Source organism: Carassius auratus, chromosome 32 (assembly GCF_003368295.1).
Source record: "Carassius auratus strain Wakin chromosome 32, ASM336829v1, whole genome shotgun sequence".
NCBI lineage: Eukaryota > Metazoa > Chordata > Actinopteri > Cypriniformes > Cyprinidae > Carassius > Carassius auratus.
The window spans coordinates 3193541-3211991 of NC_039274.1; positions in this window are offsets into that span (position 1 = coordinate 3193541).

Sequence of the window (18451 nt, forward strand, 5' to 3'; positions counted from 1 at the left end):
ATGTCTTACACTTTTACATTGTGCAAATGTTTCATGTGTTTAATGTTTTATCTGATTATTTACAGTGTACAGCATTTTGTGTGGTAGTTTCTCTGTAGCATCTCACAACATTTTGTTGTTGTGGTATTCCTCTTGTATTTCATTATTTACCTTTTGTATTTTTGTGTGGCAGCTGTATTTTTGTTGGGCCGTGTTTGCGATGGTTAAGAGTTTGTTTTTGCTTACAGCAGCTGGACTGTGAAACAAAAGCTGTAGAACATCAGGAATAATTATACACCGAGAAATATAGAACAGTGAGATTTAAATTGCATTCCCAGCTCTTTGTATCCTTCTCTGTTTTGTTTTGTTCGTCTATTTTCAAAAATAGATATTTAATTTGTTTTCTTTGTTTCCGGTCTATTTTGTGAAAGCGGTGAGCCAGAACTGTTTCTTGTACACTTTTGTTAAACATTTCAGAACATATCATTCTTTTGAAAATACTAAATGAATAAACTACAAAGTAAGTGAACCCGCCAAAAGTGATTCTGGTGGTCAATTAAATTCCCCGGTCACACATTTTTGGCACCAGGAGTGGGGTAGTTTATTCAGTTTGATTTGTTTGCGATGAGCGGCATGTTTGGATTGTGGTTGTGGATGTGGTGATCGACGTTGGATTGATCGGGTTTACGGTGTGCCAGGTGTGACGGCTGCTAGGAAGACTGGTCCAGGTTGACGTGATTCCTTCTGTCAATGTGCAGCGTGGCTCCCAGGATTTAATGGATCCATCCAAGAACTGTGTATCAGTGCGAGGGCATCTGAGGTACTGGAAAGGAATGGGAAGTTTGGACGAGTTTTGCACCAAGGACATTTATATTTGACTGAGTTGTTCATTCTGAGTTTTTTTTATTTTTATTTTGACCTGCTTGTGTAGGAAATGTCAGAAACTGACGAACTGCCTGCAGGGGGGTAGACGTCCCTGTTGAGGGGTCTGTGGGTAATGATGTTATAGAGCAAATGAGAGGTCAAATTAAAGAGTTAAGCGATTGGTGGGATGATGCTCTGGCCAATAGGGCAGTTGGTGGGGGTAATTCAACTCGCTCCTATATTTATGTCCCTAGTAAACGTCAGATTCAACCCTTTTGCGGGGAGTACAACAAAGATGGGAGGTCTGTAGAAGAGTTTATTGAGGAGGTGGAAAGGGTTCTACGGGCCAGAGATCAGACCCGGGAAGAACAGTTGAACCAGTCCAGACAGGCCAGTGATTTGTTTGCATTCCTACGGGAAGCGTTTGTAGAGCGGCATAGCGGGACACAATTGTTGCAGATGTTTTACAATCACAAACCGTTGGAGGGGGAAGACCTTCGAAATTACTCTCATGCTCTCTCTCGCCTATTAAGCTCTGTCAAAAAACAGTTCCCAGGTGGTCTGGCTGATGAGCAGGGGATTTTACATGATCAGTTTGTGGAGGGTGTGCAAGATGCTGCATTAAGGCGAGAGCTGCATAAAAAAATCAGAGGAAAGCCCCATTTGACACTGCTTGAGATACGTAATGAAGCCATTCTTTGGTCAAACGAAGAGAGCAGGCCGATTAGAGTTGCAAATAATCGACCCATCCATTCAGAAGTACTTTTGCTGAAACTAAGGATAATGCTGCCGGGTCTGAGGCTCAAACATCCACTGTATTAAATGATATTTTACAAGTGATTACACGACAGGACAAGCGAATAAGTGAGCAAGAGCAAACCATTTCAGAGCTCACTAAGGCGGTAAAGGAGTTGACTGCACAACGGGTCAGTGTCAGTTCCGCAAAATTTTGTGCCCTTGTCAAAGTCTCCTCCCAGGTTTACAGAGGAGGGAGAACCTATCTGTTTCAGATGCAATGAGGTTGGGCATATTGCTAGGCGCTGCACTATGAGACGGGGTGGGAGACCCAAGAGTACTGCCAGGACCAATGAAAGGCAAGAGAACCAAGGTCCTTCCATGGCGCTGAGTCAGGCAATGCAAGGGGCAGTGTCGGGTTCACCGCCTGAGGGAACCAGTCGAGATAGGTTCCTTGAACGAGCAGTTGGAACGTGCCCAATGGAGGACTTGAAAATCAGGGGTGTGCTAGTGTCATGTCTGCTCAACACTGGTAGTCAGGTCGGTACCATCACAGAGGGATTCTTCTGAGGGCATCTGTTTGGTAATGAGAGTTATGTGTTGTCAACTTCAGGTTGGCTGAAGATCACAGCAGCCAACAGTTTAGACATTCCCTATTTGGGCTACATGGAGCTGGACGTGGAGGTTATGGGGATGACTTGAGTGTGACTTTTTGATTGTTAAAGAAACTCCTAGTCCATCGTCTATGGCTGTGCTTATCGGAATGAACATTATTAGTAAGTGCCGACAGATCATTCATGCTGAATTTGACACTGCATTAGGTGGGAGACTAGATTCCAACTGGAGGGTAGCCTTCCAGCAGGCCCAATCGGTTGAGTTAGTGGAGCGAGTTTCATTCGCTCGTGTCTCAGGTAAGACTCATGCCCATGTGCCTGCTTGGTCTGCAGCCACTGTCCTGATCAAGGGAATGGAATCTGGGAAAAAAGGGGATGGCTCTGCATGGTTGTTTGAACCAGTGAACACTCCCTTGCCAGGAGGTTTGGTTGTAGTACCTACCTTGGTCACGTCAGAGTTACCTTTTTGTCCAGTGAGAATACTTAATAGGGCTGTGCAAAAAAACGAACGTCAATCGAAAATCGGATCAGGGTTGCCAGGTATATACAACAAATCCTGCCCAGTTGCTTCTCAAAACTAGTCCAAAACTAGCCCAATTGCGCTTCGAGGTGGTTCCCTGATAAAAATTGCTTCCTGGTGTTAAAATATATCTTTTTTTTAGCAGGGTTGCCTTGGTAAAAATAAGCATTTTAGGGGCTAAATATCACGTTATTTGTATTGGGGTCGCTTTGACCTGCGGACATGAAAAACAACCTCAGACTTGGCAACCGGTTCAGTTCTGCAGCTATTATAGGACGTTTATCGAGGGATTTTCAAAGATAGCTGGACCATTACATGACCTGGTCAATTTTTGTCTGAGGGAAGGCAGGTGTGCCAGAAGTGGTCATCACTTTAGTACTCTGTGGTCTAGTGAATGTGATTGTGCATTCAATCAGTTAAAGGATAGACTGACAACAGCCCCGGTACTTGGTTTAGCAGATTTCAGTTGTCCTTTCATCCTTGAAACAGATGCGAGCCAGAATGGGTTAGGTGCCATCTTATATCAGAAACAGGGTGACGAGAAGCAGGTCATTGCGTAAGCCAGCCATAGGTTGCGTAATACAGAGAAAAATGATCGCAATTACAGTAGCATGAAGCTCGAGCTACCGGCCCTCAAGTGGGCAGTAGTCGAGAAGTTTCGTGGCTACTTACTTGGGTCCTGGTTTGAGGTGATCACAGATAATAATCCGTTTTGTCACTTGCAAACCACCAAGTAAGGAGCGATTGAGCAGAGGTGGGTAGCACAGCTTTCTGTCTTTAACTTCGAGGTGAAATACAGACCAGGAAAGAGTAATGCTGCAGCCGATTCAGGGGAGCCTGAATCTGATCCGGACGCTGACTAGAATAAGTGTATAGCGATTTGCAATTTGATTAGTCGGGGTACAGCCTTGGGACCTGAACTCGCATTTAATGGTGTTGAGTGCGCCAGGTTGAGGCAGATCTGTGCATTGGAAGCTGGAGAAAAAGCTGTCACTGGTCTCCAAGAAAACACTCATACACTTCCTGGCTCTACTAGGGAATAGCTGGTTGAGTTTCAGAAAAGCGACCCTGTTCTGTGAGAATTTAGAAGATTCTGGGACAAGAAAACGAGACCAGTGCACCCAGAAAGAAAGTCGTTTTCTAAGTCAGCGAAGTGTCTTCTGAAGCAGTGGAATTTTATCAGAGAAATGGTAATGGGTTACTGTATCAGGTAGTAGATTTTTCTTCTGAGGAGAGCTGTTGGCAGTTTTTGTTGCCAGCGTGTTTGAAAGAACGAGTGCAGCAGAGTGTGCATGACGATATGGGGCACCAGGGCATTGAGCGGACTGTGGGGTTGTTGAAGCAGAGATGTTTTTGGTCTGGTATGCATGAAGATGTGGAGGAATGGGTAAAGAAGTGTCAACAGTGCATCCTCACAAAGATGCCGCAACCCAAAGTACATGCCCCTGTGAGAGCATTTTTGGTTTCCAGGCCCCTTGAAGTGATTGCTGTGGACTTCACTGTCCTAGAGCCTGCTTCTGACAGGCATGAAAATGTTCTGGTTGTCAAAGATGTTTTCACAAAGTTTACACAGGCATTTCCCACCAAAGATCAAAAGGCAGATAACACAGCAAAGATCTTGTTGAAGGAGTGGTTTATGAAGTATGGTAATCGCTGAGCTGTGCAGACTCTATTGGGTGAAAAAGACCCGTACAACCCCTTATAGGCCACAGGGAAATGCCCAATCAATCAATCAATCACCTTTATTTATATAGTACTTTAAACAAAATACATTGCGCCAAAGCACTGAACAACATTCATTTGGAAAACAGTGTCTCAATAATGCAAAATGATAGTTAAAGGCAGTTCATCATTGAATTCAGTTATGTCATCTCTGTTCAGTTGAAATAGTGTCTGTTTTTATTTGCAATCAAGTCAATGATATCGCTGTAGATGAAGTGACCCAACTAAGCAAGCCAGAGGCGACAGCGGCAAGGAACCGAAACTCCATCGGTGACAGAATGGAGAAAAAAACCTTGGGAGAAAACCAGGCTCAGTTGGGGGCCAGTTCTCCTCTGACCAGACGAAACCAGTAGTTCAATTCCAGGCTGCAGCAAAGTCAGATTGTGCAGAAGAATCATCTGTTTCCTGTGGTCTTATCCTGGTGCTCCTCTGAGACAAGGTCTTTACAGGGGATCTGTATCTGGGCTCTAGTTGTCCTGGTCTCCGCTGTCTTTCAGGGCAGTAGAGGTCCTTTCTAGGTGCTGATCCACCATCTGGTCTGGATACGTACTGGATCCGGGTGACTGCAGTGACCCTCTGATCTGGACACAGACTGGATCTGGTGGCCACGGTGACCTCGGAACAAGAGAGAAACAGACAAATATTAGCGTAGATGCCATTCTTCTAATGATGTAGAAAGTACGGTGTTATGTGAAGTGTTCCGGTTCCAGTTTACCTAATTAATGCAGCCTAAAAATCCTTTAACGGATTTGGATATTAAAAGCATATTAGTATGTTATGTGTATGCCAGGTTAAAGAGATGGGTCTTTAATCTAGATTTAAACTGCAAGAGTGTGTCTGCCTCCCGAACAATGTTAGGTAGGTTATTCCAGAGTTTAGGCGCCAAATAGGAAAAGGATCTGCCGCCCGCAGTTGATTTTGATATTCTAGGTATTATCAAATTGCCTGAGTTTTGAGAACGTAGCGGACGTAGAGGAGTATAATGTAAAAGGAGCTCATTCAAATACTGAGGTGCTAAACCATTCAGGGCTTTATAAGTAATAAGCAATATTTTAAAATCTATACGATGTTTGATAGGGAGCCAGTGCAGTGTGGACAGGACTGGGCTAATATGGTCATACTTCCTGGTTCTAGTAAGAACTCTTGCTGCTGCATTTTGGACTAGCTGTAGTTTGTTTACCAAGCGTGCAGAACAACCACCCAATAAAGCATTACAATAGTCCAACCTTGAAGTCATAAATGCATGGATTAACATTTCTGCATTTGACATTGAAAGCATAGGCCGTAATTTAGATATATTTTTGAGATGGAAAAATGCAGTTTTACAAATGCTAGAAACGTGGCTTTCTAAGGAAAGATTGCGATCAAGTAGCACACCTAGGTTCCTAACTGATGACGAAGAATTGACAGAGCAACCATCAAGTCTTAGACAGTGTTCTAGGTTATTACAAGTAGAGTTTTTAGGCCCTATGATTAACACCTCTGTTTTTTCTGAATTTAGCAGTAAGAAATTACTCGTCATCCAATTTTTTATATCGACTATGCATTCCATTAGTTTTTCAAATTTGTGTGTTTCACCGGGCTGCGAGGAAATATAGAGCTGCGTATCATCAGCATAACAGTGAAAGCTAACACCATGTTTCCTGATGATATCTCCCAAGGGTAACATATAAAGCGTGAAGAGTAGCGGCCCTAGAACTGAGCCTTGAGGTACTCCATACTGCACTTGTGATCGATATGATACATCTTCATTCACTGCTACGAACTGATGGCGGTCATATAAGTACGATTTAAACCATGCTAATGCACTTCCACTGATGCCAACAAAGTGTTCAAATCTATGCAAAAGAATGTTGTGGTCAATTGTGTCAAACGCAGCACTAAGATCCAATAAAACTAATAGAGAGATACACCCACGATCAGATGATAAGAGCAGATCATTTGTAACTCTAAGGAGAGCAGTCTCAGTACTATGATACGGTCTAAATCCTGACTGGAAATCCTCACATATACCATTTTTCTCTAAGAAGGAATATAATTGTGAGGATACCACCTTTTCTAGTATCTTGGACAGAAAAGGGAGATTCGAGATTGGTCTATAATTAACTAGTTCTCTGGGGTCAAGTTGTGGCTTTTTTATGAGAGGCTTAATAACAGCCAGTTTGAAGGTTTTGGGGACATATCCTAATGACAATGAGGAATTAATAATAGTCAGAAGAGGACCTATGACTTCTGGAAGCACCTCTTTTAAGAGCTTAGATGGTATAGGGTCTAACATACATGTTGTAAGTTTAGATGATTTAACAAGTTTATACAATTCTTCCTCTCCTATAGTAGAGAATGAGTGGAACTGTTCCTCAGGGGGTCTATAGTGCACTGACTTTGATACTGTAGCTGACGGCTGAATGGTTGCAATTTTATCTCTAATAGTATAGTAGTTCATAAAGTCATTACTGCTGTGGTGTTGGGAAATGTCAACACTTGTTGAGGCTTTATTTTTCGTTAATTTAGCCACTGTATTGAATAAATACCTGGGGTTATGTTTGTTTTCTTCTAAAAGAGAAGAAAAGTAATCAGATCTAGCAGTTTTTAATGCTTTTCTGTAGGATATGCTACTTTCCCGCCAAGCAATACGAAATACCTCTAGTTTTGTTTTCCTCCAGCTGCGCTCCATTTTTCGGGCTGCTCTCTTTAGGGTGCGAGTATGCTCATTATACCATGGTGTCAAACTGTTTTCCTTAACCTTCCTTAAGCGTAAAGGAGCAACTGTATTTAAAGTGCTAGAAAAGAGAGAGTCCATAGTTTCTGTTACATCATCAAGTTGTTCTGAGGATTTGGATATGCTAAGGAATTCGGATACATCAGGAAGATAACTTAAAAAGCAGTCTTTTGTGGTAGAAGTGATGGTTCTTCGATACTTGTAACAAGAAGTAGAATTTACAATTTTGGCTATATGAAGTTTACACAGAACTAAATAATGATCTGAGATATCATCACTTGGCTGAATAATTTCAACACTATCAACATCAATTCCATGTGACAGTATTAAATCTAGAGTATGATTTCGACAATGAGTAGGTCCTGAAACATGTTGTCTAACACCAATAGAGTTCAGAATGTCTATAAATGCTGATCCCAATGCATCTTTTTCATTATCGACATGGATATTAAAATCACCAACTATTAAGACTTTATCTGCAGCCAGAACTAACTCGGATGTAAAATCACCAAACTCTTTAATAAAGTCTATATGGTGCCCTGGTGGCCTGTATACAGTAGCCAGTACAAACATAACAGGGGATTTATCATTAACATTGGTTTCTCTGGATAATGTTATATGAAGCACCATTACTTCAAACGAGTTATACTTGAAGCCTGCCCTCTGAGAAATCCTGAAAACTTTATTATAAATTGAAGCAACTCCTCCCCCTTTGCCTTTTAGACGCGGCTCGTGTTTATAACAATAATCTTGGGGGGTGGACTCATTTAAAATAATGTAATCATCAGGTTTTAGCCAGGTTTCTGTCAAGCAGAGCACATCTATATTATGATCAGTTATCATATTATTTACAAAAAGTGTTTTCGTAGAAATGGATCTGATATTCAATAAGCCAATCTTTATCATTTGTTTATCCATATTGCATTTGTTTTTTATTTGTTGAACCTCAATTAAATTGTTTGCCTTAACTTGGTTTGGACGTTTTTTGTATTTTCTAGTTCGGGGAACAGACACAGTCTCTATAGTGTGATATCTAGGTGAAAGAGTCTCTATGTGCTGAGAATTAACTGACCTCTGTGACGGGAGGCAGCTAGCAGACGGTCGGTTTACCCAGTCTGTCTGCTTCCTGACCTGGGCCCCAGTTAGTCAAGTATAAACACTAAGACTATTTGCCATATTTCTAGACAGAAGAGTGGCGCCACCCCAGGAGGGATGAAGACCATCTCTTTTAAACAGGTCAGGTCTGCCCCAAAAGCTCGTCCAATTGTCTATATAACCTATGTTATTCTGTGGGCACCACTTAGACATCCAGCCATTGAGTGATGACAATCTGCTATGCATCTCATCACCACGGTAAGCAGGGAGGGGACCAGAGCATATTACAGTGTCTGACATCGTGCTTGCAAGTTCACACACCTCTTTAAAGTTATTTTTAGTGATCTCCGACTGGCGGAGTCGAACATCATTAGCGCCGGCATGAATAACAATCTTACTGTATTTACGTTTAGCATTAGCCAGCACTTTTAAATTGGCCAAGATGTCAGGCGCTCTGGCTCCCGGTAAACATTTGACTATGGTGGCTGGTGTCTCTATATTCACGTTCCGTACAATAGAATCGCCGATAACTAGAGCACTTTCATCAGGTTTCTCAGTGGGTGTATCACTGAGTGGGGAGAACCTGTTTAATGTTTGGATCGGAACAGAAGAGCGGTGTTTTGACCCACGACTACGCTGCCTCACCGTCACCCAGTTGCCCTGCTGCAGGGGCTCTGCTGGAACCGGACAATGTACAGGAATCCCTGAGCTAGACGCATCCAAAGCCGTATCTAGAGCCCTAGCATTCTTACTGTCCTCAATTAAAGTTTGGATGCGTGTCTCTAATTCTGAAATCTTCTCTGTCAGCCTAACTATTTCCCTGCATTTATCACATGTGAATCCCTCATCAGCGACAGAGATAGATAAACCGTACATGTGAACGATACAACAGAACGCTCCACAACCTGTTATGTACACTACCCCCAGAAGGGAAACGGCGTTGGCCTGAGTACTTGCCATAGATAGTCCATGCATATTATGTGACGCCACATGCTACCACCAGTTTTTCCCATTATCTTCTTTTTGGGGTACAGCCACATCTGCCCATTGATGCATTGCTGGGTGGTGAAGAAGTCTCTGTGGGGAAGCAAGACTGGTTATCTGTTCATCAGGAGAGGCTGAGATATGCCCATGAGAAAGCTGGGGAGTACTCAGAGGAAAAAGCTCTAGAGAGAGTGACTCGGTTGAATGAGAAGGCATTTTGTCCCCAGGTCGGTGTGAGCGAGTTGGTGTATTTGCGTCAGAGGTTTCCAGGCAGGTACAAGATTCAAGATGTCTGGAGCCCAATCGTGTACCGAGTAGTGGAAATAATAGGCACGACTTACACTGTGGAACCTTTAAAGGGAGGGCCCTCACCGGTCAGAGTTGCGTCCAGGTTCCCTACTCCTAGGCCTAGGGACAGATCTCAGCCAGATACACAGCAGGTTACCATGGTTGAGAATGCCAGATTTTGTGGTAGTAGAGGAGGTGGTGTAACCTTCTGTAATAGTGACAGCCAACATTCAAGTTAACTCAGAGGCACCCGGTACTTTGGAGTCAGATGACAGCTCTGAAGGTAACCAAGTACCAGTATCATCTGACACTGGTAGAGATTTTGCAGAATCTGATGGTGTGGCCTTAAATGCAGAGGTTGCAGATGAGGTTGTTCAGTCTTGGGGTTTTGAAACTGTAGAAATGTGTGACAGAGTTCAGAGAGAAGTACCAGTTCCAGCTGTGTGCAGAAGTAAGCGTGCAACTGCTGTCCATGCACCAAGGTCTGCTTGTAATGCAGTGAGTGTCAGCACAGATATGGTGTCACAAGTACTGACCAGTATTGGCACTGCGTTGTTTGAGAAGGCATTACAAGGTGCCATGAATACTGAATTTATAATTGAGTGAGTCATCGGGGACGCTGACCTATTGCAGGGGGGAATGTAACAGAGTGGTAAAAAGAATAGTAGTTTATTTCTCCCTTTGCATCGTTAAACTTATTTTATTTTTATTTTCTGCTTTCTGTAAATTACCAAGTCAGAAGAAACAGTGAATACCTGCATTTTTCCTTGAGTCGTCAGTAGGTGGTGCTGTGTGCATTATGCATGGGAAATGCGCATGTGCTGTTTTCAGACCTTTTTGGGTGATGCGCAGGGAGCAAAGTTGGGGAGATGCTCACTCTCTGTAATCAGTGACATTTTTAAGACCATCCAAGGGTAAATATAGTCTTTTTTTTCTAATCTTCCTCTTAAATATAATTTCTCAATATATATTTTGTTGTACGGTTTCTAAGGGTTTTTTAATGCCATTTAACGTTGTATTGTGTATGATGGTATGACGTCACACCATGCCGTGTTGGTCTTTTCAACTGTGGTTTTACAGAATGTCTTACACTTTTACGTTGTGCAAATGTTTCATGTGTTTGATGTTTTATCTGATTATTTATAGTGTACATCGTTTTTTGAGGATTTCAGCCCTCATAAAGTGAATGTGACTGTTCCTCACACTAGACGCCGCCCGTTCCTCAACCCAGAGCGCATTTGACCCCCAAAAGCCTGGTTCGTTTGACTAGCGTGATGGTTCCGTTTAGTGGTGCCTGGCACGGTTGGAAGAGGTGGGCAAAAGTGCGGTCCAGTTTTATATAGATCAGTGAGTGTGAGTGCTAACCGCCCCCGGAGTGAAGATCTTCTGATCAGGGGCGGACTTTACCATTAGGCAAAGGTCGGCAATTGCCTTGGGCCCCGAGCTACCTAGGGGCCCCCAAAATGCCCCATTAACTTGCTTAAAGATTTTTTTTTTTTTTTTACTTCGTGCAAAATATATATTTCTAAAACTCCATTTGCGAAAAATGGCATCAAATCATTAGTGTCGCAGACAGGAGGGCCCCCCCCACCTCACTACATTGGACTATTCCATTATTTCACTTACTGCGCATCTGCGAAAGTGACAAGGCTGTAATGCGCCAAAAAACTGACGAAGAAGAAGTGATTGACAGTGATAGTGATTGACAGTAAAAATGAAGCGAAGCTACCCAAGCGGTGCTGAAAAAAGGAAGAAACAGGAGGAAAGCAAAAAGTTTTTAGCAAAATTGATGAGTAATGAGTACTAGCAGTCACTAGCCGCATTTCCACTGTCGGCCCAGTGCGAGCCAGGGCTTAAAAGAGGCAGTTTGTTTGCATGCTTTGTTATATATTCAAATTCAAAATCATCGATGTTTTAATTATAGAATTGATTTAATTTATCAGGACTCAAAATTAATCACACATAAATACACTTATTTCTATTTTATTTATTTATTTTTAACGCTTATGAAAATAGCCTGCTTATTCAGTCGAGTCTGTTTCTGTTTATTAGCCACAGTATAGCCGTCACATTTAGAATGAATGATAATATCTCTATTTTTATAAAAGCTCCCGAACAAAAAACATTATTAGGCTATATTCGTTTATGATAGGCAACGTGAGATAAACTCTCGAGACGAGGCTTGTGAAAGATAATATAAGTTACTTAATACACTATTGTGATAGAGAATAAGAAGCTGACGTCTGATTTCTTCAAGCGGTCATATTTTACCATGTTTACTATGGTAACATGTTTAGCGTGCATATCTTTTTCATCGCTTATAAATATTTCTGCCTTGTATGGTGATTATCCACATTGGATCAAGTTATTTCAAACACTCGCTGCTAACTGAAAGAGAGTTTTGAGCTCAACTTATTTAAAAAAAAAGTGTTTAATGCTGGTGTTAAAGCTATTATCTTTCTGAAATGATCCTCGGCGCAGACTCTCTATTTTTATAAAAGCTCCCGAACAAAAATCATTATTATATTTTGATGATATGCAACGTGGAGCTAAACTCTTGAAAAGAGACGACAGATAAAATGTTACTTAATAAATACACAATTGTGATAGAGAATAAGAAGCTGACGTCTGATTTATCCAAGCGGTCATATTTAACATGTTTACTGTGTAACGTTAATGTTTTGCGTACATAGTCTTTTACATCGCTTATAAATATTTCTGCCTTGTTTAGTGATTATAATCCACATCGGATCAAGTTATTTCAAACACTTGCTGCTAACTAAGAGTGAGTTTTGAGCTCAACTGATTTTAAAAAGTCTTTAATGCTGGTGTTAAAGCTGTTATCTTTCTGAAATGATCTGCAGCGCTGACGCTCTCTAGACACGGAGAAACTCCGCCTTTGTTCATAACCCCTCATCTAGCCCCAGCTGGCCCGCTTTGGCCCAAGGTTTTCGTCGGGCCAAACAACCCTGGCCGTTGGCCCCGAGCAGAGCCATATAGAGAGAGAGTTGCGACAACTCCATTGACTCCAATGGAACGCTTTTTTTACAGCAATGGCGGCTTGTGGAGCCTCTCAATAGTTCCCGGAAGTAGCAGCAAACCGATGCCGCGCCGTGGAGATGCAGCAGAACAAACTGTTTGCGACGCACTTTTAAAAAGGTAAGACGTTTAAATAATAACATTTTATATTATAAGTACATCTAAATAACAGTAACTTGTAAATTAAAACATTCTAGTAGATTATTAATCATTATATGAGCAGATTTAAGGGATGTTATCAGATAACTAACAGATTAGGCTAGGATTGGAGCTGAATAAAGTTAGTAACGAACACCCTATTAATTGTAAAATGAGAAAATGAACCTAAACACATTTTTTTGCAGGGTGGGGAAAGTTAGCTAACGTTACATTTTAGTTCATATTCATATAGTACATATTCATATTGTGACAGCGTCGAGTGGAAGTGGTACAAATTAGGTTATAAAGTTTGTTCCTTATTACACGTATTAATTAAATTTCTTAATAATAAAATGCACCCTATTGAAATACATTTAGAGTGAATTAAGTTTGCAAAAACATGGGTGGAGTGTTATTAGGCATTGTGATTCAATTGACTATTACTTGTCTATATTATATAATACTACTGTATTATAGAAGTAATCATACTTAACATGTTTTTATTACTGTATTGTATATTTAAACTTGTTAGTGTATTAATGTAACATACTGTGGGTGCTGGTAGGTGAAGGATTAGTGGTTCTTTACCACAGGACTGTTCTGTGATGGAGCATCAGTAATGATGCAGGTCAGGAGTACTGAGGGGACCATGGTGAGAATGAAAACAAAAGGTATGTTTCAAATAAACCAGTAATAAAGTAGTGTGGTAAATGTGTATTGTACTGCTGTTTTATTTAAGGAATCATACTAAACTAAACATGAAATACATATTATGAATAATAATTTAAGGAATCATACTGCAGTTAGGACCAATGATGTTATAGGCTGTGGGTCAGTGATGTTGGCTGGGTGCTGGACTGGTAGGTGGAGGATTAGTGTTGGCTGGGTGCTGGAAGGTGGAGGAGCTGTTTGCTGGTTGTTGAAGCTTGGCTACTGTTGGTCCTTTTCCTCTTTTTAGATTGGCTCTTGCTTCCAAGATGTCCATCGTTTAAGTGTTGTTTTTTTCTGTCATTTCGTATTTTTTTAGCCTCAATCCTCAACCTCAGCCGTATAAATCTTTTGGAGATTTTTCCCTCTACTCCACAGCATGATGGAAGCCTGCTGGAGAGTGACTGAGCTTCTTTCTCCAACACATCCACTGCATTGGGGAGCTCCATGAGGTAGAAACTACTCTTGGACCTAAATAGTTTCTCAATTTGTTGGGTGAAGTCATAGGCTTCTTGGGAGGGACGACAAAGAGCACCTGCCTTGAATTCTTTTAAGTTTAGTAAGATACTGTTATTTCCAGCAGGATTGTCATCTGTTTGCCGTGTTGCAGTTTTGCATTTTCCACAGATGCTGGCAAATCGGATTAATTTGTGGACAATGTAGCCTGCGAGATGGAAGAGAATACATTTCTCTGTTTTTGTGAGGTCAGGTGCTGTTCTGTTCTCCACCATCAGCTGTTCCACTCTGACTGATGGAGTGACGTTTTGTTTCACTGTTTCCAGGAAGTCTGCCAAAAAACTACTGTCATCTTCCTGGTAGCTCCCAGAGGTGATGGTGCTGAAGAACTGACCTACGGATATGATTCTCAGTGCATGATGGAATTCCACTGGAGTTGGTATGGGATTTTTAGACCTCACACAGCTGAATGTATTTTCAAGACAGTCTTGTGTGAACCTTGAAGTTAACACAAACCTGTGTCCTCGTGTCAGCATCTCTTCCTGTATGCCCAAAACTGATTTGGTTGCCATTATCACCCCTTTTTGAACAGGCTTCCAAACTCCCTTATGACCAATCTTCATCCCATAGAATAGATGGATGATATCCTGTAGGAAGATTATGGCCTTTTCATACTCCTCTATCTTGACCCTGCTCAGTGCTGTAATTGGATGGCGAGATGACATAAGATCAAACCAGTGATCCACTTGCTCCAGGAACCACGCTGTAGTCAGGTAGGAGAGAGGGCGGTTTTCTTGCTGCACCATATACTTCAGTCCAGCACTTGTTGCCTTACTAAATACATTAAGAGCAGGACCAACCTTCATTTTCTCAAAGTGGCTTGGCTCGATGGCTGCAGCTGATAGATGGGGAGCTACTTTTAATGCCATCCCTTCTTGAAAGGACAATAAGTCCTTAATAGGGACCACTGAAACCTCATTGGAAGGTAGGTTCTCTTTGTTAACCACATTCTCTGGAATTGTTAACACCTGTCCACGGACAAGGGTACTTTTTAGATTTTTCACCAGATGTGGGACATCAGGCATGAAATGGAGACACCTATCTGGTGTTGTTGGATGCGGCACAGATGTTTTGGTGTGGTCGACCCCAAAGGATTTCCACATGGCCTGGTTAGGGCTACCCATATCGGTGGTGACAGCAAGCACATGTAGCCCTATGGATGCTGCTCTCTCTATTAATTCTGTAATTATTGGCTTGTATTCTGCTCCGTTGGTAGAATTGCCACTGTAATGATATGCCACTACTTGTTTCCAGCGAGTTGTGTTTCCAGCCAACATAAACACACAAGCATGTGTTGCTACTCCTGTGTGACCTGGCAAAGTGACATCACCATATAGTTTGCCTGTCAGCATGTGCAGCTCAACACTTGGAGTGATTGCCATTTCATCCAAGGACAGCACACACTCCCTTTCAAGGTCTGCCAACCCATCTACTTTCAGTTTTAAAAAATCAAATACCTCTGTCAATATACCAGGCTCAAATTTGATACATTCCATCCTTCTTTGCAGGGTTCTGATCGCTGGCAAGGGAATCTGCAATTCCTGTAGGGTCTTGTAACCAGTTGGACCGGATGCAAAGCGAATTTTTAATGCCTTCTTAATTGTTTCATTGCTCCATTTCATACCTTTTGTGGTTCGTCTTCCTAATGCCATAATTTGGTCTTTTGACAAAAATTTCTTTAAAATGTTGTCCCTAATTTTAATTCTTTTTTTCAGAGCTGCATTTTCATTCTTTATTTTTCTTAGTGCTGCCTTTGCATTTTTTGATATTTTTTCTTGTCTCTTTAATTTTTTTAATAGACCCAGGTAACTGGCTGATGGCTCACTGGAATGCTGACTGGCTGCTGACTGACTTGCTGCATGCTGACTGGGTAGTGTCACCTGTCCCTGTCTCTCCTCTCTAGCAATGTCCTCTATTTCTTCACTGTCACTTTCCCTTCTCTGAGTGTCCTCATTCTTTTTTTCCTCAACCTTTGAAACTGATAGAGGCAAAATACATTGTATTGCTAATTTTAAATATTGAAAATATCACATCACTTCAAAATTAGAAATATTACTTCAACTAGTACAAGTTTGTACTTATTTTATATATATATATCACCTGTAATACTATAGCTGTGATCAGCAGAGATTTGCTGTATGTCTACAGGTCTAAGGGTGCATCGTGGAGCAGGGGCCCTCCTCTTTTTGACCACAGGACGATGCACAAAGATTGTGGGAATAGCATCTGGTCTCAGCCTAGTCTTGAATTTTTTGGTCATGACAAATTGGTTTGCCTCAAAATGTGCCTGCAGAGTAACTTGAGTTTAGTTTCCACACAAAACTTTTTTTTTTTTTTTTTTTTGTCTACCCACATACTGTACATATCACATGGTGGTTAAATGCACAGTTATAGGTTACACTAATGACTCCCTCCAATGTCTCACCATGAGTCTCATCTCCCTGGGTTTTGCAAGGCTTTGCTTGTTCCTTATTTCCAGTAAATAATTTTCCATGTAAAAAGTGCAAATAAATTTAAGTATAATTACCTCACAAATTTTTTTGTTGTTGTAATTCTTATTTAGATTTAGATTGCTCCTGCTGACTTGAGCCAACCATTTTTTTCTCCTCTCCATGTCAGCGGGGAAGCCATACATTCGCACACCTTCCTCTGACCGAGTGGAGCATCCCCATGCAGCACAGCAAACCATGTTGGAGACTATGCAAGAGCAACATGAAAGAAAGGACACATACAAAATGCTTGGCATGCTATTAAATTTATTAGGAAAGTATTCATGAATTCCTTTAAATAGTTAATTGCATTTATTTGTATAAAAATTCAAAGTAATCTCATAATATATAATTACAATTACATCATTACTTTTGAATGGCAGTGTACATGTTTATATATGAGTATGCTTAAGTTGTTTTAAACCTGAATATATTGTGTATACAAATAAGTATTGTAAGAATTATACATTAGATAAATAATATCTATAATACACAATTATATTACTATATGTAATTGTATGAATTGTAAACAATAAGCTTCATTTTACATTTACTTAACATGCTAATTACTGCTGCTTATAGTTAATTGACCCCTTGTGCGGTGCGAGCTGAAAATCATCTGTCGCCAGCCTGTCTGTACTATCTGGAAGTCATAAAGTCATCAATATGACATTAGTTAACATGAGATCAGTGAAAAAAAGAATAATGTGTAACATAAAAAGGCAACAGCAACCCGTGTTTTTACAACTTAACGTTAGCCTGAAATGAGTTTTTAAAATAACGGCAAATAACGGTAACTAATCCTCAGAAATGACCTGATTTTACATTTTAAAAACATCGTTGTAAGTACATAATCATGCTACATACATATGTCGGTGTGTTTTGTATAAATATATAGAATAAAATGCATTTATTGACTCCTAATTACCAGAAATCGCAGTTCTGTCACTTTTCTCTATCAGTTTGAATGGCCGCAAACGAACTTCCTGGAACTATTTGAAGTCTACATGAATCACGTGACAACCAGACATTTCGAACTTCCGTTGTCGCAACTCTCTATCTATATGGCTCTGGCCCCGAGGAAGCCCCGGCGAGGCACGATCAAGCCCCGGAAGTGACAGTGGAAACGCGACTGGCCCTGGCACGCACTAGCACGCCGGTCTTAGCTCGATAGTGGAAACACGGCTATTCTGACCAATTTGTTACACTTGAACTTGAAGATGACCAAGCACTCTGGCCAAAACATCTCACTGACAAAGAACGCTGCTTAATAGTGCAGAGAGGCCCTGTTCAGAGCAAGGATAGAATTTATCCTTTTTATTTTTCTTCTTTTTTTCTTACAGATACAACTCCAGATGTCTATACATCATTGCTGTGTGAAGACTGCTGAAGAGAAGTAACAAGTAGGGCTTTTTTTTAAAATAAGGATTGACAAAAGGAGGGAAACAAGAGATGTAGAGGGCCCCATGTCTGTGTTTGCCTTGGGCCCCAAAATGTCTAAATCCGCCCCTGCTTCTGATACATGCTACATGATTGCGGAAATATTTCTGAGTGGCAAAAGCGATAGATCTAAAGCAATATATTGTGAGATGGATGTTACCGCATCACATACGACTCAAAATAATAATACAAAGTTAACAAACTGTTTCACTCCACTGTGTTGAGCGAGAGCGCTTCTCTGCTGTCTTTGCGTGCTATTGGAAACTTCCTATTTCCAACTTCCAATGTTGCTTGTTGCTCTATGTTAGAAATAATAGTAGACTGTGGTTTGGGAATGCTGATGCTTAGCCTAAATAATTTTGATAGGTTGCATCCCCTCCTGTGACCCATGATTTGTCTTTGAATATTCAGAGCCAGTGATCAACGGACTTTCATAATAAAAAAAACTTCATTAACGCGCGATAAAATAATTGTTGCCGTTAATCAATTAATGCATTAACGTGTTAACTTTCCCAGCTCTAATATATATAATTATTGACATAGACCAGAAAATTGTACTGCATTGATTTAATTGATTTTGAGTTAAAAACCTAAGACTAGT